Below are 15,228 nucleotides of genomic sequence, written 5' to 3'. Positions count from 1 at the left end.
CAGTCAAGATACAAAACTGTTTCATAAAGGTTCCCTGCCTGCTACTCCTTTGTAGTCACACCCTCCTTCCTCCTCCAAAATTCTTAACCCCTGTCAGCCACTAATTTGTTCCCCAGTTCTGTATTGTTATTTTGAGAATGTCACATACATGACCTTTTGAGATTGGCTTGTCTTCCCTTAGAAAATTATTTTGGGATCCATTCAAATTTTTGTGTGTATAGTCTTTTCTAATCTAATTGCTGAGAAATCTAATGGATTGATCATAGTTTGTTTATCCATTCGCCTACTGAAGAACATTTTGTTTTTTTTTTCTAGTTAATGCCTATTACAGAAAAAGGACAATGCATGTTTGTATTCAGTTTTTTGTGTGGACTTAAGATTTTAATCTTTGGGATCCATACCCAGGAGTATGATTGCTAGGTCATATGATGAATGTTTGTTTTGGTTTTTTAAGAAACTGTCAAACTCATTTCCAAAGTGTCTGTACCGTTTTCTATTCCCACTAGCAATTTATGAAAGATGCAGTTTCTCTGTGGCTTTGCCAGGAATTGGTATTGTCACTATTTTTCATTCTAGCTGCTCTAATGGGTGTATATCAAATAGGTTGATATTTCTCTTTCCCTTTGTTTTTTCTGGCCTTAATTTGCATTTCCCTAATGGTTAGTGATACTGAACATATTTTTATGTGCTTACTTGCCAAAAGTATATCTTTATTGAAATGTCTCTTCATATTAGTTGTGCCTTTAAAAACTGGACTATTTTGTTCAATTTTATTTTTCTGTTGCATTATTAAGAGTTCTCTATATATTCTAGATACAATTCCTTTTGCCAGATGTAGTTCCTAAATTTTTTTCTTTCAGTATGTAACTTGTCTTTTCATCCTCTTAAGATCTTTTGCAGAGGAAAAATTTTTAATATTGATGAAGTCCAATTTATTGGTTTTTAATCTTTTGTGAACATGCTTTGGAATAATGTATAAGAACTCTCCATGAAGCCCTAGTTCCTGAAGATTTTCTCCTTTTTTTCTAAAAGTTTTGTAATTTTATGTTTTGCAGTTAATTCATTATCTGTTTGGGGTTAATTTTCATATGGAATGAAGGTGTGAGGTCTAGAGCTCAGTTCCGTTTTTTTTCCCCTATGGATATCCAGTTACTTTATCACCATTTCCTGAAGACTATTCTTCCTCTGTTCATTTGCATGTGCACATTTGTCAAAAGTCAGTTGACTGGGCTGGCATGGGCTATTTCTGGGTTCTCTGTTTTATCTATGTGTCTATCACTGTGTCAATACCTACAGTTGTGCTCACTCTAGCTATATAATAAGCCTTGAAATTAGAGAATAATTCAATCTTTTTATTCCTCTTTTCCAAAATTATTCAACTTGTAATCCATTTGTTTTCCAGATGATGTTTAGAATAATCTATTTCTTTAAAAATTCTTGTGTTAAATTTTTTATCAATTTGGGAAGGATGACATCTTTACTATGTTGAATATTTTATTTCATGAATCTGATGTGTCTTTCCCCTTATCTTTAATTTTGTACATCCAGTGGTTTATAGCATGCAAGTATTTTAGTATACAAGTCTGTATATGTTTTGTAATATTTACAGCTAAGTAGTTCATGTTTTTGGAGTTATTGTAAATGGTAGTATATGTTAAAATTCCTTTTTCCCTTTGTTCATTACTAGTATATAGAAACACAGTTGCTTATTGTAACTTGATGTGTCCTCTGACTTGCTGAACTCACTAATTTCAGGATGTTTTGTTTGTTAAGTTCTTTGGGATTTTCCATGTGCATCATGTCATCTGTTAATCAGAGTTTTATTTCTTGCTTTACAATCTTTATGCCTTTTACTAACCTTTTCTTGCCTTATTGAAATGGCTGGAACTTCCAATAGTATGTTGAAGAGCAATAGTACAAGTGAGCATCTTGCCTTGTTTCAGATCTTAGAGGAAAAACATTTGTCTTTAACCATTAAGTGTGATCTTAACAATAGGTATTTTGTATGTATTCTTTACCAAGTTGAGAAAATTCCCTTTATTTCTGGTTTCCTGAGAGAATGTTTTTCTTATTATTAATGAGTATGCAATTTTGCCAAATGCTTTTTCTGCATCAATTGATATGATTACATGATTCTTTTTAGCCAGCTAATATGGTAGATTAAGTTGATTGATTTTCAAATATTAAACCAGACTTGCATCTCCAGAATAAACCCCACTCAGTTATCATGTGTGATATTCTATTTCAAAAACTTTTTTTAATATATTGCTGAACTCTACTTGCTATTTTTCATTAAGGATGTTTGCATTTCTATTTGTGAGGAGCACTGGTCTATAATTGTTTTTTTTTTAACAGTTTTCATTTGATTTTGGTATCAGGTAATACTAGTTTCATAAAATGAGTTAGGAAGTGCTCCCTCATGTTTTCTGGAGAAGAATTTGTAAGAATTTGTGTTAACTCTTTTTAAATATTTCATAGAATTCTTCAGTGATATGCTCAGCTTCAAGAGATTTCTGTTTTTTTTAAAAAAATTACAAATTCATTTCCTTAATAGTTATAAATGTCTTCAAATTTTCAATTTAATATTAGGTGAGTTGTGAGAGCTTGTATTGTTCCAGAATTGGTCCTTTTATTTTAAGTTATTAAATTTATGTGTGTAGAATTGTTCATGATATTCCCTTATAATCCTTTTAGGATCTGTAGGACCTGTACTAATATCCTCTGCTTCATTCCCATACGGGTAGTTTATGTCATCTTTCTTTTTTCTTTGTCATCTTGCTAGAGTTTTGATGTATTGACCTTTTTGAGGAGCCAGCTTTTTGTTTAGTTGTTTTTCCCTAATGCTTTTTTGTTTCAATTTCATTAATGTGCTTTTTTCTTTTCTATTTATTTTCTTCTGCTTTCTTCTGGGTTTACTTGGTCCTTCTTAGGTAGCACTTAAGTTCTTGAATTGAGATGATTTTTCTTTTCTTATGTAAACATTTAGTGCCCTAAATTGCCATCTCTGCACTACTTTAGTTTCATCTTATGGATTTTGATATGTTGTATTTTCATTTTCATTCTGGTCAATGTGTTTTTTATTTCCCTTGAGACTTTTTTCCTTAACTCATGGATTATTTAGATGTGTTTTAGTTTCTTAGTGTTTGGAATTTTTCCTTTTATCTGCTACTGATTTCTAGTTTAATTCCATTGAGATCAGAAAACAAACTGTTTGAGTTCAGTTATTTTAAATTTGTCAATATTTGGTTTATGGCTCAGAATATGGTCTATTTTGGTGAATGTTCATGGGTACTTGAGAAAGTACTTGAGAAGAATGTGTATTATGCTGTTGTTGGGTGGATTAGATTCTGTTGTTTGATGGCATGTTGAGAGCTTCTATATCTTTGCTGATTATCTATCTTGTTTTTCTATCAGTTATTTTGATACATTAACAATTGATAAATTAAAAAATTGATCCTGATCCAAGCCCAAACAAGAGTGGTGTGTTTGGCCAGGGGAGAAATGCATGCAGTTGCTGGTACAGGCCTGCACCATATTTACAGTGACAGTGAGAGAACCTAGGGATTGTAACAGACACATTTTTCATAGGAAATGACTTGTTTCCTCTTCTTCATGGAGCTGACTTTCATTTAAAGTCCAGCAGCATGACAAACCTCACAGTAACCAGCCACCCTTCCCTCTGCTTCTCAATGGGGCTCAAGTCTCCAACTTACCTGCCACAGGAAATAGAACTACACTGGTTCCAAAAGGCACAGAATTTCAAAATCCTCGTGAAGTAGTGAGCAGGAAGTTTGGAGATCAGTGCCTGTGCAGTGCAGTGTAGAAGCACACGTCCTCTTTGTGTCCCAGTTGCCTCTTCTATACAATGAACGAGAGGAGCCAAAGTACTCTTGGACTTCCTGCCAGCTTAAGATATTTAGTCTGTGAGCAACACATCTAAATCAGTGTTACACAAAGTTCATAAATTCAGTTGTGACCAGTTTTCCCATTATGATTATATAAAAAGTCTTTGCAATGTGAAGAACATGCAGCAATTCTGCATTTGTATAGAAGAGAAGATTGAGATTACTAATTTCCTCATTAATTGTCAGACACTGTGCTAGACCTTAGAGCAAAAATAAGTAAGACTCCCACATTCACCTTGTGAAGTAGAAGACTAGACATTCGTTGAATGAGGGTGAGCATAGCTTTCAACCCAGTCCTCCCTGACTATAGCTAGATCGCTCAGCTATTGGACAATTTATAGAAAATGCAAGGTAAGCCTATGCCAAAACAGGGCCCTCCTCTTGCATTTACACAGAACTGCACCATGGGGAAGGGGCTATACTAAGGCTTTGTCATGTGCATCAGGTAAGCAGAATTCACCATTCTAAAGATTTTATTTTTCCATTGTGCACATAAGGAATTGTGGATTTTCTAAGTAAAACAGCTTAAGACACACTAAGAAAGAAATGCTTCTTTTTTAAAAGGCATCTCTTCTAAAACCTCATGTCATTTGGTTCTCAAAAGTTATACTATAATGGGGGATGCTCCTCTTGATTTCCTGACTTGAAAAGTTCTCCGTGCATGGCTTCGTGGCCCTTGATGTGACAGAGCGACTGGATGAGAGTCTTTGGGGTTGGGGGGCCTCTCAGGGCTCCTCTTTCTGTCTCACTTACACACTAAATAATGTCTGAGTGGCAAAATCCAGCAGTTCACTGACATTCAGTCAGAGCAACTTCCCAGGAACAGCTCTCCTGGTAAAACATACTGGATTAGACACCATTTTCTTTCATGGTTTAGAAAGGCTCTGCTTTAAAGGATAATTTCTTATAAAAATCTGAATTTCTTTTTCTCACATAGACTATTTCATTATAACTATCGTGCTTCCTCATCAAGGCACTATCCAACTATATTTATATAACTAAGTGCTGTACATGGACTATCATTAGTTCATTGTAATTATCAGTTTATTTGCTCACCTCCCATATCATTACCTCCCTCCCCAACCAGTCTGCTCACACATACTGAGCATTCACTCTGCACCAAGGTCTGGGTATGGACAGGTGGGCAGCAACAGGGGCACAGTCTGTGCTTGGGTTCTTCTGATGGAGAGGGGAAAGGGATCTCCAAATAGCAGTTAGGAATTCATATTGGTATTCCCACTTTGGAGTAAGCAAACTTGTTTAAGGCACTCCTTGCCTGAATTCCTTGAAAACTCCTCTTTGCATGTAGGATGAAGTCTAAGCCTCTCAAAGTGACATAAAGAGCTAAGTCACTCTGACCTTAGTGCACATCATGTGTTATACCCTCAGGGACACCAAACCTCCTAATTTCCTCTTCTGGATCCTTGCTTTTGTGGTTCTCTCATTCTAGCTTGCAGTTTTCCTAACCCGTTTCACCCATGTCTGCACTGAGCTCATTCAAGCCCCAGCGTGACTCCCTACAAGAAGCCTTCTTCCATGACCTGTATCCCTCTCACCTCCCTTCCTAGGTGGATCAGCTGCCTCTCCCCTGAATGTCTTCTAGCATCTGTTTCTCACCTTTGGAATGGTAATGGTACATTTTGAAGGACTGTATTGAAGATGACTTGATGTGGTGTCACCATGAAACAGTTTCTGCAATATATGTGTATACTTTCCACAGTTTTGTAGCTGAGAATTAAACTTTTTCCCACAGGACACAGTCCCCCAATTCCTAACTATAGATCCATCAGTTTATATTGGCATCTCCAAACATACATAGTCCAACCACATCCTCGAAGATCCAACATCAGGAAATAAATTAAATGGCTCATCACTGTTTTTGTCAACAAAAAATAGGTGGAAAAGAACAGATACATTTATGTTGCATAGAAGTAACATACCCACATAGAATCCTCTAATTAGTTTTTATAATACAAACTGTGATCATTATGTTTTAAAAATACTATTTCCTCAGCTGTTATTTCTCCTCAACTAACTTCTGAATTATGGTTGTATCTGTTTTAGTTCTCTATCCTGAATTATCCATCATTCGAAGTGATACTTCAGCTGGGTCCTTTACTAGTTCAGGGCTATGCAGGGTGTCATTTATCTCGGGAACAGATCTTGTCATGTGGGCTCAACAAGGCTGGAGGAAGATAAACCTTTTAATAAGAGAATTGTGAAAATAAAGGGAAATGTCCTGAGTGAATTTCTCTCCCTTTAGAGTTTCAAGAAACTTGATCCACTCTCCTGAAAATAAATTATTACAGAATAGAAATTCCCTCTCCATAATCTGGATGGTTTAGGCCAAATATAATCTGTGGTGGGAAACATAGGTTATGTGTTGGCCTTTAAAGGTAAATGAACGTTGAGGGAATGTGCAATACATAGAAATGACCCATAGCTCATTTAATTTAGGCAGAACATCTGAATAATCTTCTCTTGGCTGTGACCATGGCTAGAGGAACTAATTTTCTATTCTTTTCCCTCTGGTATTTGCATATGTGGATTCTTTTACAGTCTTTTTTAAAGTTCGTATTCCCAGTTTAGTTAAAACTTCTAAGTGTGGAATGACAACCAGCCAGTATGAGAGGAAGCTGGTTGCATGGGTGAAGAGGTGAGCAGTAGCTCCATGACATATCCAGACACCCCAGTCTCTTCCACAGAGGTGGGTGCCCCTGCGCCCCACCTGACTCAGAGCACTGGAGGAGAGGCCAGGCTTGCCAGAGCTGGACACGGCAGCAGCCAGGCACTGACTCAGAAGTGCTGAGTGACCGGACAGTTCCCCGCTGGATCTGCAAGAGGAACTGCTGCCCAATCCAGGGTAAGGCTCCTGGGTGAAGAAGAGGAAAGAGAAAATGGCTGGTCAGTGGGACTGTGACCTCAAATAGGTCAGGAGTTAGTTTTGTTGCAGAGAATATATATTAAAACCACTAAAAGAAACAATAAGTGAGCCTTAAAGTATAATGTGTAAAGCAAGCCTTATATTATGCCTCTCTTTAACATCTTTCAATGAAAAATTATAAGCATAGTTACTCTTTCCATGAAGTGAAAAATGAATGCTGAAAGATGGTTGGTCATAGATGTGACATCTCTGAGAGGCCTGATCAGCCAGTGGGAAGTCAGAGAAAGCCCCCATGTATTTCTGAGCCGGTTTCTGGTGTGTGTGAGTGGGGCAGCTTCTGCTATGCCCTGCCACAGGGTTTGGAGATTGGGTCCCTGGATTTGAGAGAGTTTTGCAATGTGTGAAGGGCTCTACAAAGAATAGAATGTATCATTAAGATAAAATAGTTTATAATGGATATATACAATTGTCCCTCATCCTGATGGTTTCAGTATTTTAAGAAAAAATAAGGGACAATGTTTTAGTTCAAAGGAATGAAGTATGAATGATGAAGTGTAGGTGCTTGTATGTCAGAGGAAGAGGTAGTTGGAGGTAGGTTATGTGACATTTTGGGGTCCCAAAAATGTAGCAAACTAGATGGGTCACAATCTAACTGCTTTAGCTGGGCACTGAATTCCAGGCAACCCCTCTAACTTAAGTCAAGCTATATTTTTCTTTCTTAATGCACATCAGGTGGCCATCTCAACTATAATTTAGATCAGCCTAAACACCATAGCCTACTATACAGACAGGTGAGTTGTCATTTCCCAGCAATTACTATATATCCAGAAAATAATTCAAATGTATTCATGCTACTCAGAACAGATGTAGGAGGAGAGGAAACAGACATTCTTAATTGCTGTGCTTGAAGTAAAAGCTATTACTGTAGATCTAGTTAACTGATTCTCTCACAAAGTTAATTCAAATGCATAAGGGAGGTGGAGAACAAATTTTTCTGGAGAAATTATACCTGTCGTTACTGTGAGAGACTAATTAGGCATTCAGAGGACACGGGGCTAAGACCGTACTTTGGTTGAGCACGCAGTAGTAGGTGGCCCTTCCCCACGTCTCCCCCATCATTTTGGGCAGTGCTGCTTTCTGCACACATGCCTTTGCACTTGGGATTTCACTGTGGCACTTCTTACCTAAGGCAGAATTCTGTGTAAGGCAAGGCTGTACTAGAGTCTATGCATGCAGTTCAGCTCATTTGACTTTTGACCGGGCTGGTTTTTCCTTGTGGGGAACATATAATGAGGTCTCGATGTATAAACATTATATTTTTTTCATATATGTAATTTGATGAATCACTCAGCTCATATGTCCCAAGGAATAATCTAATGACTGGACTTGATTTGAATATTCAGTTCAGTTTATAGAACAACAAATGGTTTGTTTCTTATGTTTATTCAGTTTACTCCTGCAGAAATTCAGCAAAATAGTTGCATGTAGATTAAAAAGTGTTTGAGTGATGAGAAAAGATCTGGTCTCTAATTAATGGGTTTTCTTGCCAGATACCAGCAGATTCAGTGAGAGAGAGAAACAATCTCAGTGACAAGAGGTTTCCATCTTTAGATGGAAAAAGTAAAACTATATCCAAAGCCTGTTATAAGAATTAGATTCTAACACCTGGCCTGTTGAGAGGGGACATAAAGTGTCAGGTTCCATGGTGTTCCCAGACCCACATGCTGTCTTGGCTGCTGTTTCAGTTTGGCTTATGCATAGCAGAATAGAGCCCTCAGACAGCTCCACTGTCATAAAAGCTTTGTCTTATGCTGAGATTTCTATTCAGCTGTCGGCATTTCATCAGTCTGTAATTAGCATCCTGATCCAAAATATCTTACAGATCTTTTTATAAAGTGTGCCCATACTGATTAGCTTGTTATCCTCCTAATTCACATTTGAGGGACAAATGCAGATGTAAAAATCATACTTTTTTAGAATATGATTTGAAGTGATTCTAAAGGAGACCCATCCAATAGTTCACAAACTTGGCTTAGCATCCGAATTGCCTGGACAACTCTTAAAAGTACAGAGATCAGGTCCAACCCCAAGACCTACTAAATCAGAAGATTAATTATTTTTGTTGTCTAATTCACTGATTTCCACTTGGATCTGTATTATTACTATACTTCTGCTTAATTTGGGTTTAGTTTGCTCTATTTTTAATTGCTTAAAATGGAAGGTTATGTCATTGATTTGAGACCTTATTTTCTAATTTTCAAATTTAGTGCTCTGAATTTCCTCCTAAGTATTACTATAGTGACAACCCACAGATTTCAGCATTTTTATTTCATTTATATTCAGTAAAAAATGCATACTTCTTTTTGGTTTCTTTGACCTACATGTAGTGTTCATTCAGATATGTGGTATTCATCTTCCAAATATTTGAGATTATTTCAGGTATCTCCTGTTAATGATTTCTAATTTAATTCCACTGTGGTCAATGGACATACTTTTTATAACTTGAGACCTTTTAAATATGTTGAGATTTTAACGCCCAAAATACAATCTATATTGGTGTGCACTAGAAATACTTTGCATTCTACTATTGTTAGGTGGAGTGTTCTACAAATTAGATCACTTGTGTGAAGTTGGTTCAAATTTTTGCAGAAGTCTATTTGCTGATATTTTAAAACTAATTTTTATCAATTATTGAGAGTGGGTTATTGAGGTCTCTGACAACAACTGGATCTTTCCATTCTTCTTTGTAGTTCTATCACTGTTGAATCATGGATTTTGAAGCACTGTTTATTAGGTGTAAAATAATCTAGCATTTTTATATCCTCTTGATTATTTGACTACTTTATCATTAGAAAAGGAATATTTTTTTACCTGACAATATTGTTTGCTGTGAAATCTACTTTGATATGAAATAGAAAACTCAGCTTTCTTTTGACTAGTGTTGGTATAGTATAGGTCTTTCACATACTTTTATTTTTAACATATATTCGTCAGTAGGTTTCAAGTGTGTTTCTTATAAGCACCATTTGGTCTTCTTTTTTAAAAACCAAGTCTAAAAATCTCTGTATTTTAACTGGAGTCATTAGATCATTTACATTTAATGTAGTTAATGATGTGCTTATATTTAAGTCTGTCATCTCTTTACTGGTGTCTATAGTTCTGTCTCTTTGTTGTTCCCTGTCCTTTCTTTTTATAATTCCATTTTATTTCTTTTATTTTCTTATTAGTCATAACCATTTATTTTGCTAATTTAGTGGTTTTGTTAGTACACATCTTTTAACTTAACATAGTCTACCTCCACATGATATTATACTACCTTACATGTAGCATAAAAACATTGCAATAGTATATTTCTATCTCCTTCTCAGACTTACGCTGAGTTGTGGTCACTCATTTCACTTAAACATGTTATCAACCCTATTATTTGTTATTTGTTGTATTTAAATAGACAATTTTATATATATATATATATATATATATATATATATTCCACTAATTTCATTACCATATTTGGTGCTTTTCCCTCCTTTATGTAGATCCATATTTCCATTTTTTTGACATTTTCTTTCTACTTGCAAGACTTCCTGTAACTTTTCTTTTAGTTTAATCTGTCAGTGATGAGTTCTTTCAGCATTTGTATACCTGAAAATATTTTTAGTTTACTTTATTTTTTAAACATCCTTATTCTTGAGATATAACTCATACAAACAAAATGCATCCAGAGTGTACAATTTGGTGGTTTTTATATTTTCACAAAGTTCTGCAGCCATGATTTAAATTTAGAATATTTCATCACCTTAAAAAAATAACTATCTATTAGCAGTCACTTCCCATTGTTCCTGCCTCCCCACTTTGAACCCCCACTTTGAGTCAACCACTAATCATTTATATCTCTATAGATTTATCTATTTTGTAATTTGCATATACATGGAATCATGGCATATTTGGACTTTTGTGACTGGCTTCTCTTAGATAGCATAATGTTTTTTTATTTTATTATTTTTATTTTGGTATCATTAATCTACAATTACATGAGGAACATTATGTTTACTAGACTCCCCCCATCACCAAGTACCCCCCACATGCCCCATTACAGTCTCTGTCCATCAGCCCATCAGCGTAGTAGGATGCTATAGAGTCACTACTTGTCTTCTCTGTGTTGTACAGCCCTCCCCATGCCCCCCTCTCACTACATAGTATAATGTTTTTAAAGTTCATTTATATGATAGCGTTATTACTATTTCATTCTTTCAATTGCTGAATAATATTCTTTTGTATGGCTATATCATATTTTGTTCATCCCTTCATCAATTAATAATAACAATACTCAATAAGGCATTTTGATGGTTTTTTACTTTTGGCTAGTGTGAGTAATGCTGCTGTGAACATGTGTGTATTTTATGTGGACATACATTTTTCATTTCTCATAAACACATAGAAATGGAATTGCTGGTTGATTAGTTTTTTGACCCATTGCTAATTTAGGAGTGTTATTTTCCACATACTTGTAAATTTACCAAATTTATTTCTGTCATTGGTTTCTAATATAATTTCATTATGGTTGGAGAACATACATTGTATGATTTCAGGTCTTTTACATTTATCTTGTTATTTGGTCTACCAAGTGCTCTGTGCTCTAGAATGTTCTATGTGCACTTAAGAAAAATGTGTATTCTGCTGTTTTGGGGAAGACAGTTCTACAGAAGTCTGTTAAGTTGTGTCATTTTATAGTGTTCTTCAAATCCTCTGTTTTCTTGTTGATTGTTCCGTTTCCTTTGTCTAGTTTTTCCATTACTGAAAATAGAGAATTAAAGTTTTCAACAATGTTATATTGAATTATCTTTTACTTCTTTCAATAATGTCAGTTTTTTTTTTATGTAACTTTCAGCTGTGTCAATACTGTGTGGGCAGCATATTGACTCTTTATCATTACAAATATTCCTATTTATTATACTAGCATTTTTAAATTTAAAGTGTATTTTGTCTAATATTACTACAGCTATTTCAATATATATTTTTTATTTTTTATTAAGGTATGATTGATATACACTCTTATGAAGATTTCATATGAAAAAACAATGTGGTTACTACATTTACCATATTTTCAATTCCCCACCCACACCCCAATGCAGTCACTGTCCATCAGTGCAGAAAGATGCCAGAGATCCACTATGTCCCTTCTCTGTGCTACCCTGTTCTCCCTGTGATACCCAACACTGTGTGTACTAAACATATTACCCCTCAATCCCCTTCTCCCTCCCTCCCCACTTGCCCTCTCACACCCCTCCCCTTTGGTAACCACTAGTTCATTCTTGGAGTCTCTGAGTCTGCTGTTATTTTGTTCCTTCAGTTTTGCTTCACTGTTATACTCCACAAATGAGGGAAATCATTTGGCATTTGTCTTTCTCCACCTGGCTTATTTCACTGAGCATAATGTCCTCCAGCTCCATCCATGTTGTTGCAAATGGTAGGATTTGTTTCTTTCTTATGGCCGAATAGTATTCCATTGTGTATATGCCCCACGTCTTCTTTATCCATTCATCTACAGATGGACACTTAGGTTGCTTCCATATGTTGCCTATTGTAAAAAGTGCTGCGATAAACATAGGGGTGCATCTGTCTTTTTGAATCTGAGAAGTTGTATTGTTTGGGTAAATTCCAAGGAGTGGGATTCCCGGGTCAAATAGTATTTCTATTTTTAGTTTTTTGAGGAACCTCCATATTGCTTTCCACAATGGTTGAACTAGCTTACATTCCCACCAGCAGTGTAGGAGGGTTCCCCTTTCTCTGCATCCTCGCCAGCATTTGTTGTTCTTAGTCTTTTCGATGCTGGCCATCCTTACTGGTGTGAGGTGATAATCTCATTGTGGTTATAATTTGCATTTCCCTGATGATTAGTTATGTGGAGCATCTTTTCATGTATCTGTTGGCCATCTGAATTTCTTCTTTGGAGAACTGTCTCTTCATATCCTCTGCCCATTTGTTAATCGGATTATTTGCTTTTTGTGTGTTGAGGCATGTAAGTTCTTTATATATTTTGGATGTAAACCCCTTGTCAGATATGTCATTTACAACTGTAGAATGCCTTTTTGTTCTGTTGGTGGTGTCCTTTGCCATAAAGAAACTTTTTAGTTTGATGTAGTCCCAGGAGTTCATTTTTGCTTTTGTTTCCCTTTCTTGAGGAGATGCATTCAGGAAGAAGTTGCTCATGCTTATATTCAGGAGATGTTTGCCTATGTTGTCTTCCAAGAGTTTTATGGTTTCATGACTTACATTCAGGTCTTTGATCCATTTCGAGTTTACTTTTGTGTATGGGGTTAAACAATAATCCAGTTTCATTCTCTTGCATGTAGCTGTGCAGTTTTGCCAACACCAGCTGTTGAAGAGGCTGTCATTTCCCCATTGTATATCCATGGCTCCTTTATTGTATATTAATTGACCATATATGTTTGGGTTTATATCAGGGCTCTCTAGTCTGTTCCATTGGTCTATGGGTCTGTTCTTGTGCCAGTACCAAATTGTCTTAATTACTGTGGCTTTGTAGTAAAGCTTGAAGATGGGGAGTGCAATGCCCACAGCTTTATTCTTCCTTCTCAGAACTGCTTTGGCTGTTCGAGGTCTTTTGTGGTTCCATATCAATTTTAGAATGATTTTTTCTAGTTCATTGAAGAATGCTGTTGGTATTTTGATAGGAATTGCATTGAATCTATAGATTGTTTTAGGCAGGATGACCATTTTGACAATATTAATCTTCCTATCCATGAGCATGGGATAAGTTTCCATTTATTGGTATCTTCTTTAATTTATCTTAAGAGTGTCTTGTAGTTTTCAGGGTATAGTTCTTTCACTTCCTTCGTTAGGTTTATTCCTAGTATTTTATTCTTTTTGATGCAACTGAATGGAATTATTTTCCTGATTTCTCTCTCTGCTAGTTCATTGTTAGTGTATAGGAATGCCACAGATTTCTGTGTATTCATTTTGTATGCTGCAACTTTGCTGAATTGAGATATTAGATCTAGTAGTTTTGGAGTGGATTCTTTAGGGTTTTTTATGTTCAATATCACATCATTTGCAAACAGCGACAGTTTAACTTCTTCCTTGCCCATCTGGATGCCTTTTATTTCTTTGTGTTCTCTGATTGCCATGGCTAGGACCTCCAGTACTATGTTGAATAGAAGTGGGGAAAGTGGGCATCCTTGTCTTGTTCCCAATCTTAAAGGTAAAGCTTTCAGCTTCTTGCTGTTAAATATGATGTTGGCTGTGGGTTTGTCATATATGGCCTTTATTATGTTGAGGTACTTGCCCTCTATACCCATTTTGTTGAGAGTTTCTATCATGAATGGATGTTCAATTTTGTCAAATGCTTTTTCAGCCTCTATGGAGATGATCGTGTGGTTTTTGTCCTTTTTGTTTATGTGGTGGATGATGTTGATGAATTTTCAGATGTTGTACCATCCTTGCATCCCTGGAATAAATCCTACTTTTTCATGATGGATGGTCTTTTTGATGTATTTTTTAATTCGGTTTGCTAATATTTTGTTGAGTATTTTTGCATCTATGTTCATCAGGGATATTGGTCTGTAATTTTCTTTTTTTGTGGTGTCCTTGCCTGGTTTTGGTATTAGAGTGATGCTGGCCTCATAGAATGAGTTTGGAAGTATTCCCTCCTCTTCTACTCTTTGGAATACTTTAAGGAGGATGGGTATTAGGTCTTCACTAAATGTTTGATGAAATTCACCGGTGAAGCCATCTGGTCCAGGAGTTTTGTTTTTAGGTAGGTTTTTGATTACCAGTTCAATTTCATTGCTGGTAATTGGTCTGTTCAGATTTTCTATTTCTTCCTTGGTCAGCCTTGGAAGGTTGTATTTTTCTAGAAAGTTGTCCATTTCTTCTAGGTTATCCAGTTTGTTAGCATTTAATTTTTCATAATATTCTCTAATAATTCTTTGTATTTCTGTGGTGTCTGTAGTGATTTTACCTTTCTCATTTCTGATTCTGTTTATGTGTGGAGACTCTCTTTTTTTCTTGATAAGTCTAGCTAGGGGTTTATCTATTTTGTTTGTTTTCTCGAAGAACCAGCTCTGGCTTTCATTGGTTCTTTCTATTGTTTTATTCTTCTTGATTTTATTTATTTCTGCTCTAATGTTTATTATGTCCCTCCTTCTACTGACTTTGGGCCTCATTTGTTCTTCTTTTTCTAGTTTCATTAATTGTGAGTTTAAACTGCTTATATGGGATTGTTCTTCTCTCCTGAGGTAGGCCTGTATTGCAGAATATTTTCCTCTTAGCATGGCCTTGGCTGTGTCCCACAGATTTTGCGGTGTTGAATTATTGTTGTCATTTGTCTCCATATATTGCTTGAACTCTGTTTTTATTTGGTCATTGATCCATTGGTTATTTAGGAGCATGTTGTGAAGCCTCCTTGTGTTCATGGGATTT

The 15,228-nt window shown here is 35.8% G+C and overlaps 1 protein-coding gene across 1 annotated transcript in view; it reads left to right on the top strand.

Moving 5' to 3' along the window:
- GABRG3 (gamma-aminobutyric acid type A receptor subunit gamma3) overlaps positions 1-15,228 on the top strand; it is a 597,918-nt gene that overhangs the window by 5,447 nt on the left and 577,243 nt on the right. The gene's annotated exons all lie outside the window — the stretch shown is intronic.

This window comes from Manis pentadactyla, chromosome 18, assembly GCF_030020395.1.
Source record: "Manis pentadactyla isolate mManPen7 chromosome 18, mManPen7.hap1, whole genome shotgun sequence".
NCBI lineage: Eukaryota > Metazoa > Chordata > Mammalia > Pholidota > Manidae > Manis > Manis pentadactyla.
This window is presented reverse-complemented; position numbering and strand designations above follow the sequence as displayed.